Source organism: Globicephala melas, chromosome 8 (genome assembly GCF_963455315.2).
Source record: "Globicephala melas chromosome 8, mGloMel1.2, whole genome shotgun sequence".
Lineage (NCBI taxonomy): Eukaryota > Metazoa > Chordata > Mammalia > Artiodactyla > Delphinidae > Globicephala > Globicephala melas.
The window spans coordinates 22,000,207-22,025,267 of NC_083321.1; the positions used below are offsets into that span (position 1 = coordinate 22,000,207).

Below are 25,061 nucleotides of genomic sequence, written 5' to 3' on the forward strand. Positions count from 1 at the left end.
AACACTTGGAGGAAAGGATGGAGCCATCAGAGTAATAGCACATGATAGGTTTTGTATTGGCAAATTAAAAGGTTACTTGCCCTCAAAACCCCAGGGCTTCCACACACCTCCCCAAGAACAGCATCAGGAAGTGGATTTTCACCAAATCCTTACTGAAATAAGAAAAGAAAAAAAAAACGGCGTTTTGTGAAATTAAATTTGTTCAATTTAAATTTCTTTTGGGGATCTGTTTTGATTAGCTACTGTCACAAATATCTTGGTGGTTTATTGCAATAAAAGTATACTTCTTACTGGGCTGGTAATTAAGCTATTGTATCTCTTCTCAAAACCCACCTTTCATACTCAGCTTTATGACGCTGGAGCTGGAATTCAGCAAACCACACTATGCTTTAATGGCTATTTCCTGAAGGTTCTAACAGTACGAGGTCCCACAAGGGGCCTGCAAGGCTGGAGGAGGAATAAGGGATGTGCTCCTTCATGGGCTTGTCTGGGGGTTTTGCTTGTTTTTTCATGTTTTTGTGGGTTGCTTTGTTTTGCTACACCCATCAATGTCACCTGAGCACCACTTCTTACCTGGCGGCAGCTGCTAGTTCTAGAAGCAGTTGGTTCCGGCTTCCAGTTTACTTCCTCTTTCCCAGAAGGAGCCTCATCTAGCTCCCAGAGATATCAGTAGCATACTGCAGGCCACTGTCCCCTCCTCAGAAGTCAGTTACGGCTCCACACTCGCCCACTCAGAATCCAGTGAAAATATTCCGGGTTGACAGTGGCCTTCCACATGGCCTTGTGGGCACTCCGGCTCCTGCTACCCTGTGACTCAGCCACTACCCGGGAACCCGGTCTTTCGCGGGAAGCTTAGCACCTGCCTCCACACGTGGAGGATGAGAGTGAGGAGGATTGTGGGGGATGAAAGTGAGGAGGATTGTGGGGGTTTTTACCGGCCAGGGCCGCGAGCAGTGAGCCTCAGTTCCGCCCTATCCCCAGGGCCCGTGTAACTGCAAGGTACGCTGGGAACTGTAGTCCGTCTGTGGCTTGTGCTGAATGCAGGGCAGTCACTGCCCCAGTGTCCTTCCAACACTTGGATGTTAAAAACGTCCTTTCTTTTATATTGGGAGGAGTTATTCGCGCGCTCCCGGGACAGCAGGGCAGGTCCTGGCACTCACTGGTAAAGAAAGAACAAAATAATGACATTTGCAGCAATATGGATGGACCTAGAGATTGTCATACTGAGTGAAGTAAGTCAGACACAGGAAGACAAATATCGTATGATATCACTTATATGTGGAATCTAAAAAAAGAGTACAAATGAACTTATTTGCAAAACACAAGTAGAGTCAGGGATGTAGAAAACAAACTTATGGTTACCAGGGGATGGGGGTGGGGGATAAATTGGGAGATTGAGATTGATATATACACAGTACTATATATAAAATAGATAACTAATAAGGACCTACTGTATAGCACAGGGAACTCTACTCAATACTCTGTAATGGCCTATATGGGAAAAGAATCTAAAAAAAAAAAAAACAAAGAGTGAATATATGTATATGTATAACTGATTCACTTTGCTGTACGCCTGAAACTAACACAACACTGTAAATCAACTATAGGCCAATAAAATTGTTTTAATGTACTTTCATAACTTAGAGTAATAGTAGATAACAGGTTTTGTATTGGCAAAATAAAAGGTTACTTGCCCCCAAAACCCCAGCGCTCAGTATGTCAGTGAAATTCAAAAGACTGAGAACCACTGTTCCTTGCTAACACAGGTGGCCTCAGGTGCCCTTTTCATGCTCACATCAAGTGATGTCCTGGTTCTGTTTATGCTCATTTCCAAGTTACACTCTTTCCTCCTGAACACAGTGATGCCTAAAACATCTCTCCCACTATTGCACAGAAGACCTACATAAGTCATCCTTGATTCCTAACATCATGTTATGATTGCTCTCTGGTGAACTAGCATATTACAGGCTCCAGATGAGTGTTAAAACTGAAACAGCATTGGCCAAATTCTTTGAGCTCCCTGGAAGAGTTTTTCTATCCAAAAAAAAAAAGAAAGAAGAATTACATAGTTTAGAATAGTCTTTAAGTTAGTTTTGGTATTATCCTCTTTTCTACCTTTTGTTAAACTTAGTTTCCAGATAGTTGGTTAAGTTAATGTAATTACACTTGGCTGTTTCATGAATCTTTGCAAACTATGAAATATTTTGCATGAATCCCTACCTACCCATAAATTACTGTTGAACCCATATCAGGTATAGGTCACTGTAAAAGTATAGGTCATCTGACCTTTAGAAGGCAACTCTGATTATGAGGCCCTCTTAGGATATCATCCTCTTGCCTACAAAATAAAAATGAGTTTAGCCTTTGGTGCTATTTCTATTTTAAAAAATAACAATGAACTAAGTTTTCAGGGTGAATAGACAGAGCCCTTGTAATTAGTGTAGGAAGAATTTTTTAAACCTAAGTCAGGACTGTGGGAAGTAAAGAGGCAATTAATAGTCTCTTTCTTTATATTCATAACAAAAACATTTAAAAGGAGAAACATCATGCCAGCAGTGTTTTTTATAGACAGCTACTATTTTTTTCTTTTTCTGTAACTCTTGCAAATCCAAGGTGAGCTAGACTGTGCCTGACAATTGCTAGACTATCTTAAGTTCCAATTGCCTCGTGAACATCAAAACCAATGCATTGAAGACCTCTAGAAACCTATACCTCTTCCATTTTTCCTCTCCTATTCAAAGACACATCAACATCCACCAAGTCACCAGAGCTAGAAAATTTAGAATCATTCTTGGCAGCCTCCCGTGTACTATTTCTATACACATGTCTATCATTACATGCATGACATTGCATTGTATGTATTCATTATCATACTTGCCTCTCCTTCCAGCTACTGAAACATGGGAACCATTCCTTATTTTTTTTTTTTTAAATCTCTCATGCTTAGTACAGTGCTGGCACAGAGTAACCACCAAGTAAGTGAACTTGAAATCGTCTACTTTCCGAGCTCTTTTTTTAAAAATAAATTTATTTATTTATGGCTGCGTTGAGTCTTCGTTGCTGCGTGTCGGCTTTCTCTAGTTTTGGTGAGCAGGAGCTACTCTTCATTGCGGTGCACCAGCTTCCCATTGCGGTGGCCTCTCTTGTTGCGGAGCACAGGCTCTAGGTGCGCGGGCTTCGGTAGTTGTGGCTCGCGGGCTCTAGAGTGCAGGCTCAGTAGTTGTGGCACATGGGCTTAGTTGCTCCGCGGCATGTGGGATCTTCCCGGACCAGGGCTCTTTATTTTTGGTCACTAAGTCCTGCCCATTGTTTCCCTGAAATATCTCTTGAATCCATCCTCTCCCTCCACATTCAGACCCTTGTCACACTCTCACTTGAACTATCCAGAATCTTCTATCAACTGTTCCCTCTGAGTCCAGACTCACCCCACCTCTATCTGCCCTCCAGACAGTTTCCACTTTATCTTTCCAAAATACAAGTCTAATCAAGCTACCCCTTTGCCTAACACTTTCAGTCATTCCCTAGCATCTAAAATCGGGTCCAAATTTCTTAGCATCATTCTCAACACAGCCTACCCCACCAAGTTCGTCTCCAGAAACTTGCCCCTGTGTGTCCTAAGCTCTACTCATTCCAAACAACCGATCATTTAATCAACAAATACTCCTTTGGGCCTCTGTGGTTTTTTCTTTCTCCTTCTTCCATTCAAAATTCCTTTCTGAGAAAACATTTTTTTGCCTCAGAAAACTCCTAATCATCCGTCAACACCTAGATTAAGTGTCACTTCTCTGAAGTCTAATTCTCCAAAATTCTCTAGTCCTCTTCCACTAAATTTTATGCCACTTAGGAATAGGAACCATGTCTAAATTATTATTGTATGCCTCATGTCCAATTCAGTTTCTGACACCATCAGCATCAACAAATCTTTATTAAGAATAATTGCCAGCCAGGACCTAGGCTTCTTTGGTGTCTGAAATCCTAGTTGGTATCTTCACTTCTACAAAGGCTGGATTCCTGCTCTTCAGGATGACTCCCCCAAGTGTGTTATTATAGTACAAATTGGAAACCCTCCAGTACCTCTGCTCAAAGCCACAGACATAGTAACATCCCTTTTTAAGTAGCTAAGGTAAGTAAATTTACTTCTCTGCAAAAAATAAATAAATAAATAAAATAAAAACCTGCTGGTTGTATAAATCAGAGATGAAGTTAACACATAGTCCTTTTTGGGCTGATCTGCTTTCCTATGAAGATGGATTTGCTAAGAGAAAGGAAGGTGACAAGCTACGTGGGGCATGTAAGAAGCAAAAGCCAAGACGTTGTGAGGATGTGTGTGTGTGCAAAGAAGTGGGTCTTACGTCTTGAGAACAGTAGGAAGCCTCTGGACTATGTGACGCAGGGAGGGGACATGATCAATTTGGGGTTTTATAAGGGTGACCATGGTTGCCGTGAAAAAAAGTTTGAAGTGGTGTGAGAGGGGTGTGAGAGACCAGTGAGGCCTTTGCCATTGTTTTTTGCAAAAAGTGATGGAAGTGAGGACTCTGAGAGCAGTAGGGCCAAAGAGAAGGGGGCAGAGTCAACAGATATTCAGGGGCAGAATTACCAGGGCTTTATAATGTTTGGGCCAGGCTGGGAAGGAAGCAGGTAGTGAGCAAGAGGTCCCTGTTTTTCAAAACTGAATGGAGGGAAGTGCTATTCCCTGAGATAGACGGGAAGGAGCAGATTTGGGGAGGAAATAAGTTTCATTTTGGACACGTATGTTTGAAGTATTTTTGACACTGTGAGGATGGTATGTAGACAGTTGAACATGCAGCTCTGGAGTTCAGAGGAGTGGTTTAGTCTGTACTGTTGATTCCATTAAAAAATTGTTAAATAAAATAGTTTGATGAAATATCTCACTTTTCAACCCATAAAAGGTGATGTCCAGAGTAGCATAAGTAGAGCAAGAAAGATTTCTCCAGAATTCAGTTTTTACCAGTCACAGCTCCATCCTTGTAGAACTTCAGGCTGCCAACCCCTCCAGAAAAGACTGCATTCCCCAGTTATTTTATTTTTTTTATTGGAGAAATATATGCATTAGAAAAGTTCCCTATCATTTTATTCTCCAGAAATAACCACTGCTAAGTTTTCCTTTTTTTTTTTTTTTTTTTTTTTTTTGTGGTTCGCGGGCCTCTCACTGATGTGGCCTCTCCCGCTGCGGAGCACAGGCTCCGGTCGCGCAGGCTCAGCGGCCATGGCTCACGGGCCCAGCCACTCTGCGGCATGTGGGATCTTCCCGGACCGGGGCACGAACCCGCATCCCCTGAATCGGCAGGCGGACTCTCAACCACTGCGCCACCAGGGAAGCCCTCCCAACTTATTTTAGAAATGCTGTGGGACGTGGTATTGTTTTTACAAACCCTGCTAAATGACCGTCTGCCTTTGCCACACTTGCCTGCCCGTTTCTCTGCCCCTTTGGCGGGGATGGTCTTAAAATTTCAATCCTTTCTGATTTATATCGCCATCTACTGGCCACTTCCTTGATCTGCAGCCACATGATCTTGAGCCCAGAGCAGACCTAATTAACCTGTAGTCACACACCCCAGTGTCTGTAGGGGCCATATTTAAACTGAGTCACTGCCCAGCTCCATCCTACTGTCATGTGGAAATAACCAATATTGCTGGAGTTAACAATTTTTAAGAGAAACTGAAACTGTAAGGGTTTTTTTTTCCTAATGAAATCTCTGTACTTCTAAATGTCTAGCTCAGATTTTTTTTTCAGAAGACCACCTGGGCCAAGAAAAACCTCTTACAGTCCCCATTTGTTCCATGGACCATCAATTTGTGACTTTTGGTCTCATGGGTGGCACATGGACAGCATTCATGTATTCATTCATGACTCACCCCTAACTGATACCCTTTCCTACTGAATCTGAATGTATCCTCAGAATCTATCTCAACACAATCCTCCAGGGAGATAATGTTCCAAATATTCAGATCTGCATATGAGTTTAAACTTACTTGCCACGTCTATTCTAGTGGTAACCACAGAATAAATGCTATTCCTCAGAAACATGAGAACATCACAAAATGCCCCAAAGTCCCTCCCTTTGCCTCCTTTCAAGAAAAACTGCCCTGGGCTTCCCTGGTGGTACAGTGGTTGAGAGTCCACCTGCCGATGCAGGGGACACGGGTTCGTGCCCCGGTCCGGGAAGATCCCACATGCCGCGGAGCGGCTTGGCCCGTGAGCCATGGCTGCTGAGCCTGCGCATCCAGAGAGGCCACAACAGTGAGAGGCCCGTGTACCCCCCCCCCAAAAAAGAGAAACTACCCTGAAGCACACACACAAATGCCAGGATTCTTTTGGTGCCTATTTCTATTAGCAGGTATTGTGTTAGCTGAGTCTACAAACTATTCCCATTTCCTTTGCACCTTGCCTCTGCTTGGTGACCTTTTAAACAGCACTGAAGTTCAGTTGAATCAACATCTTTTTCTTTTTCTATTCACTCTTGGCCTTCACCTCTCCTCTCAGCTTTTTTTTTTTTTTTTTTTTGGAAATCTCAAAAGAATTTCCCTAAACACCTTGTTCCTGATTAAAAGCTGGACCTGGACACTTTTCTCTACATAATTCTCTAATGCAATGATAATTGATGGAAAAGCCTTTTCATACCCTGACCTCAGAACTCAAGGGCACTGGGAGAATCTGCAAGCCCTTGTACTTTCTGCAAATTGACTCACTTTGTTTTCACCTGAGTATAAATGAATTGAAGAAAGAGTTCCTATTTATTCCAATTAGTAAAAAACAATCATTTTCCCATGTAAAATTAAAGCTTAGCAGACACCTTTCCTTGGGAAGACATGAAGCCGAACACTTTTCATTTAAGCCAAACAAGAGCATTAAGAAGATATATTCCTTCAGAGCTGTACTCCTTCAGGGTCCTTCAATGCCAGTTGTTGGCTTACTTTTTAGCCAAAGTAAAAGATCTTTTTGCTGCTTTCTTGAAGGGTCACCATTAAGAAAAGAATCAGCATTAGGCTTCCCTGGTGGCGCAGTGGTTGAGAGTCTGCCTGGGGATGCGGGTTTGTGCCCCGGTCTGGGAGGATCCCACATGCCGCGGAGCGGTTGGGCCCGTGAGCCATGGCCGCTGAGCCTGCGCGTCCGGAGCCTGTGCTCCGCAACGGGAGAGGTCACAACAGTGAGAGGCCCGCGTACCGCAAAAAAAAAAAAAAAAAGAAAGAACGAACCAGCAGTTTCTCCATTATTGAGTTTCCTTTGTCAGGGGCAAAGGGAGGAGGAATTAGAGTCTCATATCTTGAAGAGTGGTTGTATTAGTTTGCTACAGCTGCCATAACAAACCGCCACAGACTGGGTGGCATAAACAACAGAAGTTTATTTTCTCACAATTCTGGTGGCTAGAAGTTCAAGATCAAAGTGTCAGAAGGCTTGGTCCCTCCTGAGGGCCTCTGTCTTTGGCTTGTAGATGGCCACCCTCTCTCTGTGTCTCCACATGAACTTCCCTCAGTGTCTGTCTGTGTCCTAATCTCCTCTTATAAGGATGCCAGTCATATTGGATTAAGGGCCACCCAAATGATCTCATATTAACCTAATTACCTCTTTAAACACCCTAACTCCAAATACTATCACATTCTGAGGTCCTGAGTGTTAGGACTTCAACATATAAGTTTGAGGGGAGGGGACACAATTCATCCCATAAGGGTGGTCTTGAGGATAGTCTATATTAGAGCAGAGTTTAAGTGTTTAGTGACAAGTAATAGAAACTAATTCATGCCAGTGTGAGCAAATCATCATCATAATCATCAAAAGAAAAAAACGGGGGCTTCCCTGGTGGCGCAGTGGTTGAGAGTCCACCTGCCGATGCAGGGGAGACGGGTCCGGTCCGGGAAGATCCCACATGCCGCGGAGCAGCTGGGCCTGTGAGCCATGGCCGCTCAGCCTGCGTGTGCAGAGCCTGTGCTCTGCAACGGGAGAGGCCACAACAGTGAAAGGCCCGCATACCGCAAAAAAAAACAAAAACAAAAAACAAAAATAACAAAAAAAGTAAGAAAAAACTCTGAGGCAGAAAAACAATCACGCCTCAAGAAAGAAGGAACCAGAAACTGAAAAACTCTCAGGACACTCTCCTTCTCCTCCCTGCTCTCTCTGCAAACAGGCATATTCTCTCTCCACACACCTCCTTTCTCTTCTCCTCATTCCACAGGATAGAAAATGGTCCCTAGACTGCCAAGCTTCCCTAGGAAGGTCCTGCTGTTTATCCAGACTGGCTAGAAAAACTTCAGGACCTATTTCCAGGGTGAGAATCTGATGGTCCCAGCTGAGGTCAGGTGTTCACCATGGTCCAATTAGTTATAACCATGGCGATGTGGTCACCTATTTCACACCTGACTCTTCTGGGCTCACGGCTGTGAACTGGGGTGGTTCCCATAGGAAAGGGGGGTGGAGATGCATGATCACTGGCCTCTGAATAGGGTAGATGTTCTAAAACTTGCCACTGGGTGGATAAAGATATTTTTTCTGCGTGTCCCACTCTTTTTTTGTCAGACGGTAGTACCTGTTTCTCTCCTGCTAGCTAGCCTAGCTAGATATTTCTCCTCTTGACGCATAGACAATAGGTAACTATAGCAACTGGGTGGTACAGGTAATTGTGATAAAACATTGCCCGGTGTTAGAAAGCCATGGAGACAGTGATCCCTACATTCAACTGGGACATTAGTTCACAGCTAAGGTGAGTTTCCTGTCTCCAGAACAATCAGTGTTTTACCTTTTAAAATAAAGAAAAGTGTGTGTGCCACAATTCTGTCTGAAAGCTCAGGCACTGAAGTGGGCCCAGGAGATGCAATTTCAAACAAGGCTCACCTTTTCATCTTTCAGGTCCATGGCTTGGTTAGGTCTCTGGTACCTCTAATCTTCTCCTTTGTCATCTTGGCTTCAGCTGCCCACCACTTCCAGGAGCAGGCTGATGAGGAAAGACACAGGTTCAATAACATCACCTTTAGACCGGATAAGACAGCATTCCCTTGGGACTTCCCTGGCGGTCCAGTGGTTAAGACTCCATGCTGCCACTGCAGGGGGCACAGGTTCGATTCCTAGTCGGGGAATTAAGATCCCACATGCCATACAGCACAGCCAAAAAAAAATTTTTTAGTAAATTTTAAAAAGACAGAATTCCCTCAATGTGGTCAATTCATCCTCCGAAGTTCCAGCCAGTAGGGTAGGCATCCCAGAACCTTTTGACTCAAAGTGATCTCCCTCCTCACTCACTCTCACCTGAATTCAAGGACACAAGGACAGTATCCTTCCCTCTCTCTATTTTAAAGTACACATCAAATTGGAGTGACTCACTTTGGAATCGCTGGGATAAAGAAACAGACGTAATCCAGGGTTTTACGGACTCGTGTCCTCTCTCGCCAGTCATTTGGGAGACAGCTGAGGGATAACACATGGATCCTGGAGCCAGGCTGCCTAGATTCAAAGCTCTACTACTTACTATCTCTACCTCAGACAAGTTATCAACCTCTCTGCGCTCAGGTTCCTGATCATTAATGCACCAACGTACATAAAGTGCTTAGAGCTATGTAGTTTATTGCTATTATTATTACTACTGTTAAAGATCTGTCCTGAAGAGCCACCTCGGGTTGGTCTGTGACAAATGTAAGGGGCACTCTTCTCCATTCTTCAGTCAAGGCTCCCAGCTCTCCTGCCTGTTTTTATTGTCTCCTCCCCAGCACACAAGCATCTGGGGGCCTCATGCAGACTTCCCCATCAGGCCCCACCCAGAACTCCCTCCCATGTCAGCCATACTCTCTGAAAGTGCTGACTCTCTGAGAGAGAGGTAGTTCCCCCATCTTTGGAAAGAATATCCTCAAGGTCTTCTGTCTCCTTTTGTAAGAGCTTTTTCTACTCTTTCTCCAATAACACCCATGCATCTATAGTTAATCAGGTTATACCAATTTACTAATTATCTTCTAAAGCTGTCCCCTGCCCTCCATACTCACTGCAACTGTCTGAGTTTGGACCCTCACCTGCACCTGTCATCTCTCACCTGCACCATGACATCAGCTTTCCTACTGGGTCACGCTACCAATTTTGTCTCCAATCTGCTGTCTGTAGTGCTAGCATAGGGCTTGTTCTAAAATTTTGATTTGACCACAGATTAAATATTTTTCCAGATTAGATTTTAAGGCTCCCTACTGCCAGAGAGGTATATTTCAAAGTTCTTTGTATGGCCCAGAAACCCCCTCCTGACCCCTACCCACTTTTTCAGTCTAATCTCCTATCACTGCACTTACCCATCACCTACACTTTAGCCACAGAAAGCCACACGCTATTGCCATTCTGCTCTAAGTATTCCTATGTGTGATGTTGTTACTTCCAGCTGGAGTATCCCAGATTTCCACCAATCCGCCTGGCTAACTCTTATCCATTTTTCATGATTCAACTCAGCAGATATCTCCTCTAAAAGCCTTCTATGGTTCCCCCCAGAAATAATCAATTACACTCTCCTTAATACAACATACATGAAAAAGCACTGTAAATATTAGTTTCCTAGACTCCCCCCACTCTTTAAATCACTTTATTGAGGTATAGTTAACATGTAAAAGTATAAGAAAATCCTACAACTCCACAGCCAAATTTAAAACTGGGCAAAGGACCTGAATAGGCATTTCTCCAATGATGACATAAACTTGGCCAAAGGAATATGAAAAGGTGCTCAACATCATTAATCATCAGGGAAATGCAAACCAAAACCCCAATGAAATATAACCTCAGACCTGTTAGGATAGATATTATTTAAAAAAAAAAAAAAAGAGGTAACAAGTGTTGGCATGGATGTGGGGAAAAGGGGACCTTGGTACCCTACTGGTGGAAACGTAAAATGTTACCGCCATTATGAAAAACAGTATGGAGGCTTCTACCCCACTTTACTGTAAACTCTTTGAGGTCAGGAATTACCTTGTATTGGTCTTAGTATTTCCCTCAGCACCAACCCCAGAAAGGAGTATGAGCTATAATAAACATTGGACAAGTGAAGGAAGGAGGGAGGTGTTATCCTTTACATACAGCAATAATAGTACTACAACGCTATCGACAGACTTTATCTTTTGGATATGTTTCCAAACACTGGGATGTGTCATATAGATATATCCATATATTCTCATCCTTGTTACCTTGGAACTAATGATTACAGTATGGCTGAGAGAGAGGTTAGAGCAGTCTCTGACTAGGGACAAAGCCAACCGGCTCCACCCTTAAGGAAATTCTGATCTTGGCCTCCTTATTAGCATTGCTCACTCACTCCCCAGCTGAGCCCAGAGCCTTGAATGAGGTCAGCTGGCAGCACAGCCCCGCGCTGGGATTGAGAAATGTAGCACAAATCTGCTCCAACCTGCAATGAAACCGGAAAAGCACATGGGCTACATGTCAGTGGATGGAAATCTTTTCCTCCTTTCCTGCCTTCTTTCCTTCCCTCCTTCCCTTCCTTCCTTTCTTTGATACACATTTGCAAATGTGGTGCTAGCGTAAACTTGAAACTAACAACTTTGGTGGTTGATTAAACTCTTCAGTTTCACTCCCCTGCTAATCAACTACCAAAGCCTTCGACATGGCGCACCACCTCAGAGAGGGTTTATCACTTAATTACTATAAAACGACCCCACAGGTTAATGCATGCTTGATCTCGAAGGAGTGGCAGTGACCATTGTGTTTTTATATCAATTGCACAGTAAGAAACAAGGATAGAGAATTCAGGCGTAGAAATATGACACAAGGTCTGATTTAAGGGGATGTGCTTTCTTGGGACTCAAGAAACGCATCCTTGGCTCCCACTACCTCGCCCCGACACTTGACCTACCATTTTGCTATAATCGGAAATTTTAGGACCAGAAATGTATTCCTTTGGGTTTTTCCTATTAAAAGGCAAATATCATGTAGGATGGATCACATATCAAACTATGGTCAATCATTTATGTCTCAGATAAGTCTAGATTAATTGAGCCATTTTTCTAGGGCACTGGAGAATTGAAAGAGAGTAGCTGGAGGCAATGACCTGAGTAGCTGGGGCAGGACCACCACCAAGGGTGGAAAACAAGGCAAAAGAGGAAGGAGGGTCGGAGAAAGCAAGTTTCATATCTGTACCTCCTGCTTGGCATTGATAAAACTGTGGACAATTGTGTGGAAATAAGAGGTTGAGGAGTCTGACTGTAGCTGGCATCCTATTCTGCAGGATTGAGTTACTGAAATTTTCTGCCACTGATTTTGCATCACTAGCATCCCAAGAATGAGGCAGCATGAATTCCAACTCAGTGTTTCCCTTTATACAGTGTATATGCTTCTGACAAGCTCTGGGTAAATAATTTTTCACAAGTCAAATTGTAATGTAGGTATTCTAGGGGAGAATTAGTGAGGAGATCAACTGGAACAGTGAAAATGTCTTGACTATTTTGTAGAAATGCTTGCTTTCCTACATCAGCCTTGCTTGCGAAGAAGTACACTTACAGTGTGTTTGCCTCTCTCTCTGAAAGGCAGAATGTTTAGAACTCTGTGACAACTACTGATTTAATTTACAAAATGCCTGTTCAGGTGGGCAAGGATCTGCAGGAGCGCCCTGATGATCTCATTATGCCTGTGTGGGGTGCATGAAGTGAATACGATCATCCCCAAACTGCTAAAAGGTTGTTCTTCTGACAAGTTGGTAAAGGAATGAGCAGTCAGTCTCCTCTCTTGGTAAACAGAGAAGATGCCAAGAACTAGATAAGAGGCTTCTTTCAGCTACAGGCTCTTATAGTGAGAACTGACAAAAAGTGTATTTGAACAAAAGCCTCGGTTGCATTGAAATAGTTACTAGAAACTCAAGAAGAATGATGTGTATCATTGTGGTAAATGAAGTTAGACACTCAACTTGCTTGCAACGTGGGTCAACAACCTAAAGGATGTTGTGAATAGAAAAGCATGCTCTGTATCTCATCAACTTAACTGGGTTTGCACAAGATGAGCCTTTCATTCAATAAGGAAAATAACTGGCTTTTTAGGCAGTACCTTGGGGACAAAGTGAAGTATGCCCCCAAAGAACAAGGGTGCCCACTGAAAAGTAAACCAAATAAATCAACACGGAACAGGAGAAAGCAAAAAGTCTACCGAGTGCTTTCTGATGCATAATCAATGAAATTGGCACAATGGAACCTTACCTTGACCCAAAAGAAATATTCTTCAAAGCTATCTGCATCCTTTTGCTTTGAATCCTTATTCAACAATCTGCTGATTGATAACTCAGCTCAATGCCTGGTAAAGGGGCCATCCAGGCACAGGCAGGAGTTCTCTCTTGTTGTAAATAATCACATTGGCATTCTAGTTTATCCATCAATCTCAGGTGAATTGACTTAGTGAGTAGCCATCACTTGAAATCTGGTCAATTCTAAGCATACTGATAAGCCCAGTTTCTGTAGCCCCTTACACAGCAGTACATTTACACAGCTGCTGCTACAAAGCACCAAGAAGCCTTTCTATGGCTTTATCCTTTCCTTTACCATGATCTTTTTCCATTCTTTCACCATTGCTTAAAAGGTTAATTTCCCCTAATGGTTTGACCCATAGGCAGTATCTCTACAATACCAAAAGAGCTAGTTGACCTCTTTGACTTGTTCAATGAAAAACCCAGCCATAATGGTTATTTGGCAGTACAGGCAGAGTTGCAAGGCTAGACTTGAGGTTAACAATAAAACCTGAGGTTAAAATTTTTAGTGCGATAGACCCCTTTAGGAATCTGATAAAAGCTTTGGAGTTTGGGGTGGTCCATGCATCCCATCTACAGAGTGCTATTTAAGAAACCTGATCTCATGCAAACCCGTCATTTTGTCCATGGGCAAACTGAGGCTTTGTGAAGGGAAATGACTAACCCAAAGTTACACAACTAGTTACAGGCAGAAACAGAATTAGGTCTTTAACATCTTCAACCAACGTTCAACTGACCAATTTTTTTTTTTTCACTGCCTAACAAGTCATATTGACCTCAATTAGACACAGCAATAATGTGGAAATTCTGCTTGGGCACCCACCTCTCCTGAGACAGGAAAACAGCTCCAACAAGATCTCTTCCCCCAGCTGACCCCCATTCTCTCAGCCAAGCTGCACTGAGTCATCCCGCTCTTCAGTCTTTATTCCTATCTTTTAAAATGGGAGCTGAAAGAGGGAAACGGCTGACCAACCCAATCTGGAGAAGATTCCAGAAGTTATTAGTGCTCCCTCCTGCAACCTGAACTACATATGCAAACTTTAGGTTTGTCCAGTGATTTCAGTCGAATAAATGTGAGACCATGAAAGGAGAATAGCCACTCTATCTGAATTCACTACGCTGGTCAACGAAAACAGATCATCTTAGGGACCCAGGAAGGCTTCTCCTAAAGCAATTTCTCTGTAAAATATTAACTAACATTTCTATGATGTCTTATATTTCATAAAGTGCTTTCAGGTACCTAAATCAACTAAGGAAGGAAAAATAAAAAGGAGCGAGGGATTAGCAAATCTTTAACAATAAATGATTTATTCCCGAAACAGCTCTGAAATAAAGATCTCTCTTTTTAACTCGTAAGGAATCAGACTCAGAATGACTAAGTATTTTGCATGAAGTCACATAGTAACTAGCGGAGCCAGGACTCAAATCCTGACATCTGAGTACAGTCTTATTTGCTAGATGACAAATTGAGGTTCTAAGAGGTTATGTCACTCCTTCTATTCATCCACTGCCTAAGTTATGGTGTTTGTATTTGAACTCGCATCTTTGGATCATAAAGCAAGCCTTTCATTCTGTTGAGTTAATGTTTCTCAACATTCTCTGCAAAGCACCTAAATAAGAATTACCAGCTGCCTGTTCTTTAGGAAAAATAGGTCTTGAGTACGGATTCTCAAAATGTGGCACTTGGACAGACAGCTGAGAATACTTGTTAGAAATACAAGTTCTCAGGTGCCACCCAGGACCTACTGCATCAGACAGTCTGGGGGTGGGGGCCGGGAATCTGTGTTATAAGTGCTCCAGGTGATTCTGATGCCTGCTAAAATCAGAGAACCACTCACTGATCTAGTGGCATTCTTTCCCTTAACCCCCCCCAAGACAACTCATTTTTACCTGGACCTTTTCTAGATCAAACAATTCTAACACGTGTACCCTGACTTAAAAAGCACTGAAACGTATTCAGTACTTGATCTAAGTCCATCATACTTCACAAGACTCCAAACCCTGTGGCATCTGATTCTACCACATAATTTCACTTTAATCTTTTTCCTCAAACACTCTCAGAAATCTGAGGACTCAAGAATCTGCTGAAAATCATGGACATAGAGAACAGACTGGTGGTTGTCTCAGGGGAGGGGTTGCAGGAGGGATAGAATGGGAGGTTACAGTTAGCAGATGTAAGCTTTTATATATAGAATGTATAAACAACAAGGTCCTACTGTATAGCATGGGGAACTATAATCAATATCCTATGATAAACCATAATGGAAAAGGATATTTAAAAAAAGAATGTATATATATGTATAACTGAACCACTTTGCTGTACAGCAGAAATTAATACAACATTGTAAATCAACTAACTTCGATTAAAAAAAAAAAGAATCTGCTGAAAGAACTCAACCCTGAACATGTCCTCAGAGACTGTTCCTAATGCAGAGGAAAAAGATGCCCAACGATATCATTTGCTTAGGACATTTCACAACTCTGAACATAATTTTTAATGGAGATGCTTAGATTAGAAAATAGAGTTTCCTCCAAGAGAACCCACCAGGGTAGGTTGTAAGGCTTTGTTTCAAAGCTGAGCTTGGCGACATGACATTGATGTGTGGGCCTTTCACAGTTTACTTACGTTTTGGTGGGTGGTTTGTTTTATAACATTAAATGTTCTTCTCAAGCAGGTGTTGGCTGGATAGAATAAAACTAATTAGTTTGATCTTGGGGACAACTGAGCCTATGTGACTGGATTTCAGACGGTGTCCACGTTTGTTACCTGCTTGAATTACGCAAGCAGTCTAACAAGGGGTGAAAATGTATTACTTTTCCCAGAGTGTGCTATATTTTATCACGGAAAACACAATCAGTGGTACCAAATGCAAGTATAATGTTTGCTGGTTAAACCAACACCATCCTGCATCTCCCAATTTTATTGCTTAGCAATTGAATTTACCCGAGATGGGGCTGTGGGTTAAGCTTTCACAAGGAATGATGCAACACTACCACCATGTGGTTCCCAGATGCAAATGGCTGGGACAGAAGTAATATTCATCCTCATTGAAATAGATGCACTGCTTCCTGGGCCTCCCAACAAGCTTAACTTTTGCATTTTCAGCTTAGAATTCAGCTAGAAGAGGAGAGATAAGGCCTTCTTCCAGATGGACACAAAGTATTAATCAGAAAGTGCAGTAGTAAAAAAAAAAAAAAAAAAAGTGCTGTAGTGCCTGGGTAATCAGGTAACCCTAGGAACCCCCATATTCACCTCTCCTTCAATTCATTCTGTTCTCTCCCCACTGTGTTCCTTTCTTGTTAGCAGCTATTGTTTGACTGCAGCTTAATTTCCACACATTCCTGAATCTCAGCTGCTGGCCATTCAATGGTGCCCCCCTGAACTCAAAGTATAGGTCCCATTCCTGATATGTTTCTCTAGGTTTCACAAAGCCCACGTCCAACCATTAGGAACCAACTCTTATCCTGGTCTGTAAGAGGGAAAAAAAGAAAGAGAAGGAAAAAGACGGGAGATTCAGAAAACTAACAATGATCACTTCAGCAGTTGACTTGCCTGTTCTTGGACATTTCTTATCTCTCTATTAATCATGTAGGAGTTTTTAGTTAGTATGAACATCAAAGACTCTCACAAACCATCTGTAACTTTAGGGAAAAAAAGAATTATTTTCCTAAATAAGTTAACGATATATCTCAGGAAGCTTATTTGCAAAGAACAATCCCTAAAACTCGCATTAGTGTACCTTTAGGGTTCCAATATCGTATGGTTACTTACAATCAACTAACGAAAACTGAGCATGTACTATGTGCCAGGCGTAAGTCATGTGTTACTGATAATACACAAAACAGACATGGCCCCAGCTCTCATGTTGCTCACATCCAGGAAGGAAAACACTTAATTTAAAAAATTACAGGGGCTTCCCTGGTGGCGCAGTTGTTGAGAGTCCGCCTGCCGATGCAGGGGACATGGGTTCGTGCCCCGGTCCGGGAAGATCCCACATGCTGTGGAGCGGCTGGGCCCATGAGCCATGGCCGCTGAACCTGCGCGTCCGGAGCCTGTGCTCCGCAACGGGAGAGGCCACAACAGTGAGAGGCCCCCGTGCCCCCCCCCCAAAAAAAAAAATTACAGATGAGATCTGTTCTATAAAGAAGTACAAAGTGTAACTGTTGGCTCCCCCTGAGAGATTTTCTCACCTCTCCCAAAAGGAGGCAGTAAGGGGCAGCAGAAGGAGCATAAGTCTTAAATCAGATCTAGGTTCGAATTCAAACCTTCTCACCCACCAACTGGGGACCTGGGTAGGACTCTTGAAGCTTAAGTTCTCTTTTCAATAGAATCAATACATAAATCTCTAGTTCACGGGGCTATAAAAGGACTAAATGAGATATTGCACAAAAAGATGTGCAAGCTCTTGGCACAGGGTGGTAGCCCTCTACCCCTTTCAACCAGCATACTTCTGATGAAGAAAAATCTGGTTGCCCTGATTTTTACAGTTTCCCCCTATTACTGATGGCCCTACCGCACACCAAGCCCTGGCTAGGTCCTCCAGGTCCGTGCTACTGCTAATTCCCAGGTTAGGAGTAGAACTTTGGTCTTTTTAAATGCTGCCTTCAAAACTAAATACACACACACAAACACACACACTCACACACACAGTTCTTGTCTGGAAACCTCATTATTTGCAGCGGTGATGGAGAATCTGTTTTGCTCCCATAGTATGGCTGACAGATTTGGTGTTTTCTCGTTTAAATAGGTAAATTCAAAGTGGCTTTTATCTTTGTCCCTGGAGATGAGTTGACATTTAATGCAAAATGAGGCATTTGGGCTGACCATGTGAAGGCAGAGTAGGGGTATTTTCTAAGAGAATAAGCACATTTGCTTGTCTGCTCAGATCTGCTGGCCAGCAGCTTTGGTCAAACCATCGCACTAGTTCTCACAGCTCACTCTCACCTCACCTGAAGCAACCGGGAAGCTTTCCTCCCCCCGTCCCTCCACCTTGGGAGGCACTGCTTCCTGCTGACACCTATATCAACAGAGGTCTAACTTTGGAGCTTACAGAGAAAGCTAGGACATGTTCATTCCCAGAGCATTTAAAGAAACATAAAACACACCCACACCGTGTAGCAGGATCAATATTCACTTACACTATACTCAGATGTACAGAAACCAAGAGCCTTTTATTCCTCTGTAATTGATCTGCTTCCCTTGAAGACCTTCACCAGGCTGATGGCAGGAGAAGAAAATGAAAGGTTTGTCCAGCCTAGTAATTTATTCTTGTTTGGTATCCCATCTCGGCTGGGATGGCTTGGATACATGCTGTTTCAGAGTCTGCACCTCCCTTTCCTCTGCTCCTCCTAAGGTGGCACCTTAAAGCCGGAAAGGAAGGGTGTGGCTTTGTGACCTCATGGGGGCAGAGGGGAGATGGCCGGGGTCCTTGAGATGTCAGCCAGCATCTGCTGCGGAGGGCCCAGGCTGGGTTGACCCCTGGACTGGAGACCACTGAGTCATGAACCTATGCTCTGGACATTCTGCTGGTGCCTCTGAGTCTGTTGCTGGCATCACTCAGGGTCTGTTGGACTCGCCTGACCTCAGTTCCTGGTGGCACAGTGGACACACCCCTGAGACTTGGCCAGGAAGCACTGCCCTGCTGTCCTCAGCAACACTGGCTCCTCTGCCCACCAAAGCGGCCCAGGCTCCCCAGGCAGGCTCTGCAAAATTCAGTGGCCGGCGCCGCGGACGTGAGGAAATCCTAGGTCCCTTTCAGTCACTTGAGAATTAAGCCTGGTTCAGAAGAAGCAGGCCCTCCTAGGCCTAACCTGGCTGTGCTGACCAGTGTCTTCTGATGAAGCTGTCCACAGGTTCCTGCCAAGGCAGCCTGAGAAACAAATCTACACCCAGAATCCCAACTTACTGCTGGTTACACACACACACACACACACACACACACACACACACACACTCTTCCCATCCCCAGGGCTCAGGCCCAGAAGAAAGGAGATCTCACCCCTTCTTCACTTCCTGTCTCCTCTCCTCTTCTCCCCATCCCCCATGCCAGAGCAGTAGACCACGGATTTTCCATTACCTCTATAAATTATCCTCCTTCTGGACATCAAGTCTAGTGCCCTACCTGTCCTAGGCAGAAGGAGGTGCCTCTACACTTGGAAAATCTTTATGCTTTGATCCATTGAGGCCTCCTCTCGGTAAGCTGGGAGTGAGAGGAACTCCTATGAAAGGAGCCCTAGACTTCTTTTCCCCTCTGGAAAAATGTCTTATCTTACTGCAGAATCAAACATACTACTTTAAATACCAAACCTGGAATATTAACTCCTTCTTTCCCTTTGCACCCCTGTTGTAACCTTTCTAAGAGGTAGGAAGATGCCTCAAGTAAACTAGGGAGATGATTACATGGAGGGAAGTGTAAAATAAAAAAACATTTCAATATATCCCCTTGTTGTACTACCCCAGCTCTTCAGCTAAATCCTCCAGATCCTTACTGAATACCTGCTACATTCTCAGCATTTGAGAAAGGATACAGGAAGTACAGAAGAGACATAAGACATGGCCGCCACCTCAGGGAACTTTCAGTCTAATGGTAAGAGAGACTTGCGAATAATCAAAGGAAAGACCTGACTTGCACAAATGGGTGGTGAGGGCTATAAAGTGCTCCAGCTGCCAGTTCAGAAGCCACTCTCGGGACTTCTCTGGTGGTCCAGTGGTAAAAAATCCACCTTCCAATACAGGGGACGTGGGTTCGATCCCTGGCTGGGGAACTAAGATCCCATCCCACATGCTGCGGGGCAACTAAGCCCGCGCGCCTCAACTAGAGAGAGAAACCCCGCACACCACAACTAGAGAGAAGCCTGCACGCTGCAACAAAAGATCCCGCATGCCTCAACTAAGACCCGACACAGCCAAAGATAAAATAAAATAAATAAATATTTTTTTTTAAAAAAAGAAGGTACCCTCCTGACCCCTGATTTCCTTCTTCCTCTGGTATTGTGAGTTTCTTCTTCTTCTTCTTTTTTTTTTTTTAATCTATCTGCTGTTTGAAAGAAAAGCACTGAAGCAGAGAGAAAGCAAGCAACCACTGCATGCTAGTGTCTGCAGACAACCCTATTGTCAGGAACCATCAGTTCCCCAGGGGAACAGGGGAGTAGATGAGGACATCTACTGGGTCTCAATTTTGCATATGCAATTTGTGCCCATAATTATGTTGGTTACTGCACGGGTCACATAAAGCTTGACCAAGCAAACAGCCACTAATTAAATGCTATGCAAAATGTCTCATTCCTGTGCAGGCTTCTATATGTGAAATATAGTCTACTGAAAAAGAAATCTCACATCAAGTGATTTTCACTTGTCTGCTCCACCTGACCTCTCTCTTAAGAGGTCAGTAAGACCTCTTAAGAGAATGGTACACATAGATTTTTTTTAAGTCAACTTTCACAGAGAGAAGACTTAAAAGGACAGAACTAAATATTGCCAGTAATTACTCTGGATCACGTGTGTGTGTGTGTGCGTTTGTGTGTGTGTGTGTGTGTGTTTATGCTTTTAAGATTAACATCAACATTTAATAAGCCAAACAGAGCATGAAAAAGAGTAACGTTTAGAAATCGAAATCTTAGGCGATGCTGATACTGGTGTTGTAAAGGTGAATACAAATTAGAAATAAGAAAAAAAAGCAATTCACCCTGAGGCAAAGAAAATGGAAAGACACCTTCCTCCAACTCCCTTTTTTCTTTGAGCATTTACCTTAAAACTCATCACTGTAAGCTCTTTCTCTGCCTCCTCGAAATGTATGTAAATTTTTTAGAAGCTAAATAAGCCTCTTGCCAATTTTACAATCCAGGGATGTTTCCTCGAGGATCAGGGAGCCATCTCTTTAAAAAGTAATTATCAAGAAAGATAGAGCTGTGATTTATGTCATAAAGTCTTCTGCCTATGTTTTCCTCTAAGAGTTTTATAGTGTCTGGCTTTACATTTAGGTCTTTAATCCATTTGAGTTTATTTTTGTGTATGGTGTTAGGGAGTGTTCTAGTTTCATTTTTCTACATGTACCTGTCCAGTTTTCCCAGCACCACTTATTGAAGAGGCTGTCTTTTCTCCATTGTATATTCTTGCCTCCTTTATTAAAAAAAAAGGTGACCATATGTGCGTGGGTTTATCTCTGGGCTTTCTATCCTGTTCCATTGATCTATATATCTGTTTTTGTGCCAGTACCATACTGCCTTTATTACTGTAGCTTTGTAGTACAGTCTGAAGTCTGGAACCTGATTCCTCCAGCTCCGTTTTTCTTTCTCAAGATTGCTTTGGCTATTCGGGGTCTTTTGTGTTTCCATACCAATAGTGAAATTTTTTGCTCTAGTTCTGTGAAAAATGCCATTGGTAGTTTGATAGCGATTGCATTGAATCTGTAGATTGCTTTGGGTAGTAGAGTCATTTTCACAATGTTGATTCTTCCAATCCAAGAACATGGTATATCTCTCCATCTGTTTGTACCATCTTTAATTTCTTTCTTCAGTGTCTTATAGTTTTCTGCATACAGGTCTTTTGTCTCCTTAGGTAGGTTTATTCCTAGGTATTTTATTCTTTTTGTTGCAATGGTAAATGAAAGTGTTTCCTTAATTTTTCTTTCAGATTTTTCATCATTAGTGTATAGGAATGCAAGATATACCCTGAGAAAACCATAATTCAAAAAGAGTCATGTACCACAATGTTCATTGTAGCTCTATTTACAATAGCCAGGAAGGACATGGAAGCAACCTAAGCGTCCATCAACAGATGAATGGATAAAGAAGATGTGGCACATATACATAATGGACGATTACTCAGCCATAAAAAGAAACGAAATTGAGTTATTTGTAATGAGGTGGATGGACCTAGAGTCTGTCACACAGAGTGAAGTAAGTCAGAAAGAGAAAAACAAATACCATATGCTAACACATATATATGTATGGAATCTAAAAAAAAAAAAAAAGTTCTGAAGAACCTAGGGGCAGGACAGGAATAAAGATGCAGACGTAGAGAATGGACTTGAGGACATGGGGACATGGGGATGGGGAAGGGTAAGCTGGGACGAAGTGAGAGAGTGGCATGGACATATATACACTACCAAATATAAAATAGATAGCTGGTGGGAAGCAGCCACCTAGCACAGGGAGATCAGCTCGGTGCTTTGTGACCACCTGGAGGGGTGGGATAGGGAGGGTGGGAGGGAGGGAGACGCAAGAGGGAAGAGGTATGGGGATATATGTATATGTATTGCTGATTCACTTTGTTATAAAGCAGAAACTAACACAACACTGTAAAGCAGTTATACTCCAATAAAGACGTTAAAAAAGAAAGAAAGAAAGAAAGATAGGGCCCCTAACTCTCAGTTTCCTGGGAGGACAGGAGCCTACCTTCCGGGATTCATGTTGCAAACTTACCTCCTGTCATGAAGATATGAGAAATTTACTTTTCCTTTGGGTAAAGGCAACTAGCAGACACAGATGGTTATCCCAACTATAAGGCGAACTATGTGTGGCAAATAGTGCTATCAAGTCCTCTTATTTGAGTACTAGTTATCGTTTATCTTGAGAACATGTATGGAACAGGTTGTATCCGCTTGGCTATACAAAATGGTGAGATTTCTTTCTGTTTCTGTAATCTCTTAATGGATTGCCTGCATTAATGGCTGTGCATCACGTTCTTGTTTAATGCTCATTCAGTTAATAAAACTGTTTTTTTCTCTTCTATCTTTGTGGAGAGGTTTTCTGGGTTGGCAGGAAGTTTTGTATTTCCTATGTGTTATTTTTCTTATACTCCAAACTTTCTGTATTGAATAATTAGTACATTTGTGATTTTTAAAATATCTTAATGTTGCACCATGGAATTAATATAAGAATTAAACCCATCTGAATGCTATTTAATTGTCTTGAATTGAAGAAAAACCAAATAGCAATTAACATCAGGAAGGAGGGATAATTCTGGAATATTCTGGATAATCTTTAACATGATTGATTAACTATTATAGACTTTGGTTTCTCCATCTAAAAAATGAGGATTACGTAACTCATGTATTAATCAATTACAGGTTTTGGAAGATGTTTAAACATCTTTTCAATATGTCCCAAAGTATAGTAAACCTCTGGTTTGATAACATACCTATACCTCCAGGCCCTCCTGTCATCTGTAAAAGTTTTCTTGGATGGAGTAAGTCTTCTTTTAAAACTATGGCTTCTGTTAAGAAAAAAACAAAAATGGTTCAGGATTTTTCCAGTGATTTCCAAAGTAAGGATACAAAATGTTTTTTAAAACAATGGGTGTCTTTGACATTGGTGTAAATTCATCCCTGTACATTATCTATTCTATTTCTATCAGCAAAATATTCAGAGATTTGGTCACTGGGTATATTCAGTTTCTTTTTTTTTAACACATGTATTTTAAATCCTAGATATAAATACTTCCTATACTTTTACTTAAATTTATAGAATGCCACAGCAATGAATAATGGCCTCATAATAAAGATCGATAATACTTTCTATTGCATTAAATCTTTTATCAACCCTAAATTTGAATACCATCGTACTAAGACAATTATGAGCAAACAAACAAAAGGCTATCTGGTATCTAAGTCCCTACATTAAAACTCACAGGTTAAAAAAAAAAAAAACCTCACAGGTAGACTTATAGACTAACCATCATATATATCTTACAAGGTATATTTTGTTATTTACACCACTTAAGATTAATGTTAGCAATTTAGCATTGACCACTAATCATACAAGAAGCCCCCAGATTCCTAAGATCCCAAGACCTGAACAATTAAGAGCATAGATTTGAAATCAAACAGATCTGGCTGAACTGTGAACTAACAGAGTGACCTTGGTTAAGTTATTTAACCTCTCTGAGAAGTTTCCGCAGCTTAAAGTGAGTTACAATTAAATGAGATAATACCCTTAATAAAGTTTAGACATAAGAGATTGTTACATAATTGCTCTGTCCAGCTCCGTCATTCAAAGTTCTTCTTTGTAGTTGCCAGTGTCTCGGCTTATGACCTTGGTAATTTCTTGTTATCATTTTTTAAAAACAGAAAGAAAACAGGAGAAGTTTGTAAAATGCTCTCACAAATTCTCAGGCAACCAAAAGCCAATAAAACTCAGCCTGACTTCCAAATAAAGGACAGATTTTTCAGTCTGTCCCTTTAAGAAAGCAGAGCTCCGAGTCCACCACTCAGCCAAAAATAAAATAAAAATACAACTGCAGCTCACTCCTATCAGAACGACTTATAGCTCTCAACTCAGTTTCTCATTCTATGGTACAAATCAGCAACATGACAGCATGTTTCAAATTAATTAAAAGACATTCCTTTCCATCCAATTTATAATCAAGGCAATTTATTTCCAAACATAATCAAGAAACTATGTAAAGGAAGATAAAACATATGAAGAATTTTTTCATATGTGAAGTTAATTGATTTTAATATCTTTTTTAGTGTTTCAGATAAGGATTCTAAGAGACTGGGTTTTCCGAAATAACTCAGCAGAGTTTTGAAAAAAACTCTTCAAAGGAGATTACACTTTCCACCAAAAAGAGCGCCCAGGCTACAGGGGACAATGGGGCACTTAGTGAATTTGTTATGGACCTGCAGCAGCTACATTCAGAGTTCCTGGAACTCTTGGCCAGAATTCCTTTGAAGAGTCAGAAGAGGGCAAAAAAAATGATGAAAACATGTTCTTTCAGTAAAGCTTGGAGCTGTGTATTTTAACAGGCCAGGTAGGGTTATGGAGAGAAAACTGCTGGCCATGTTTGCTCGTCTTGGATTCACTGGGAAAACAAAACAAAACTGTTCACCTGCAATATTC

At 42.1% G+C, this 25,061-nt stretch overlaps 1 long non-coding RNA gene across 1 annotated transcript; it reads right to left on the reverse strand.

Annotated features, from left to right (window-relative positions):
- Window positions 1-603: 603 nt before the first annotated feature.
- On the reverse strand, window positions 604-23,433 carry LOC115857530 (uncharacterized). Its single transcript, XR_004041271.2, has 3 exons — window positions 23,362-23,433; window positions 8,849-8,948; window positions 604-1,159 (listed from the first exon to the last, which is right to left on the reverse strand). It is a non-coding gene; the product is annotated as an uncharacterized lncRNA (long non-coding RNA).
- Between the last annotated feature and the right edge of the window lie 1,628 nt (window positions 23,434-25,061).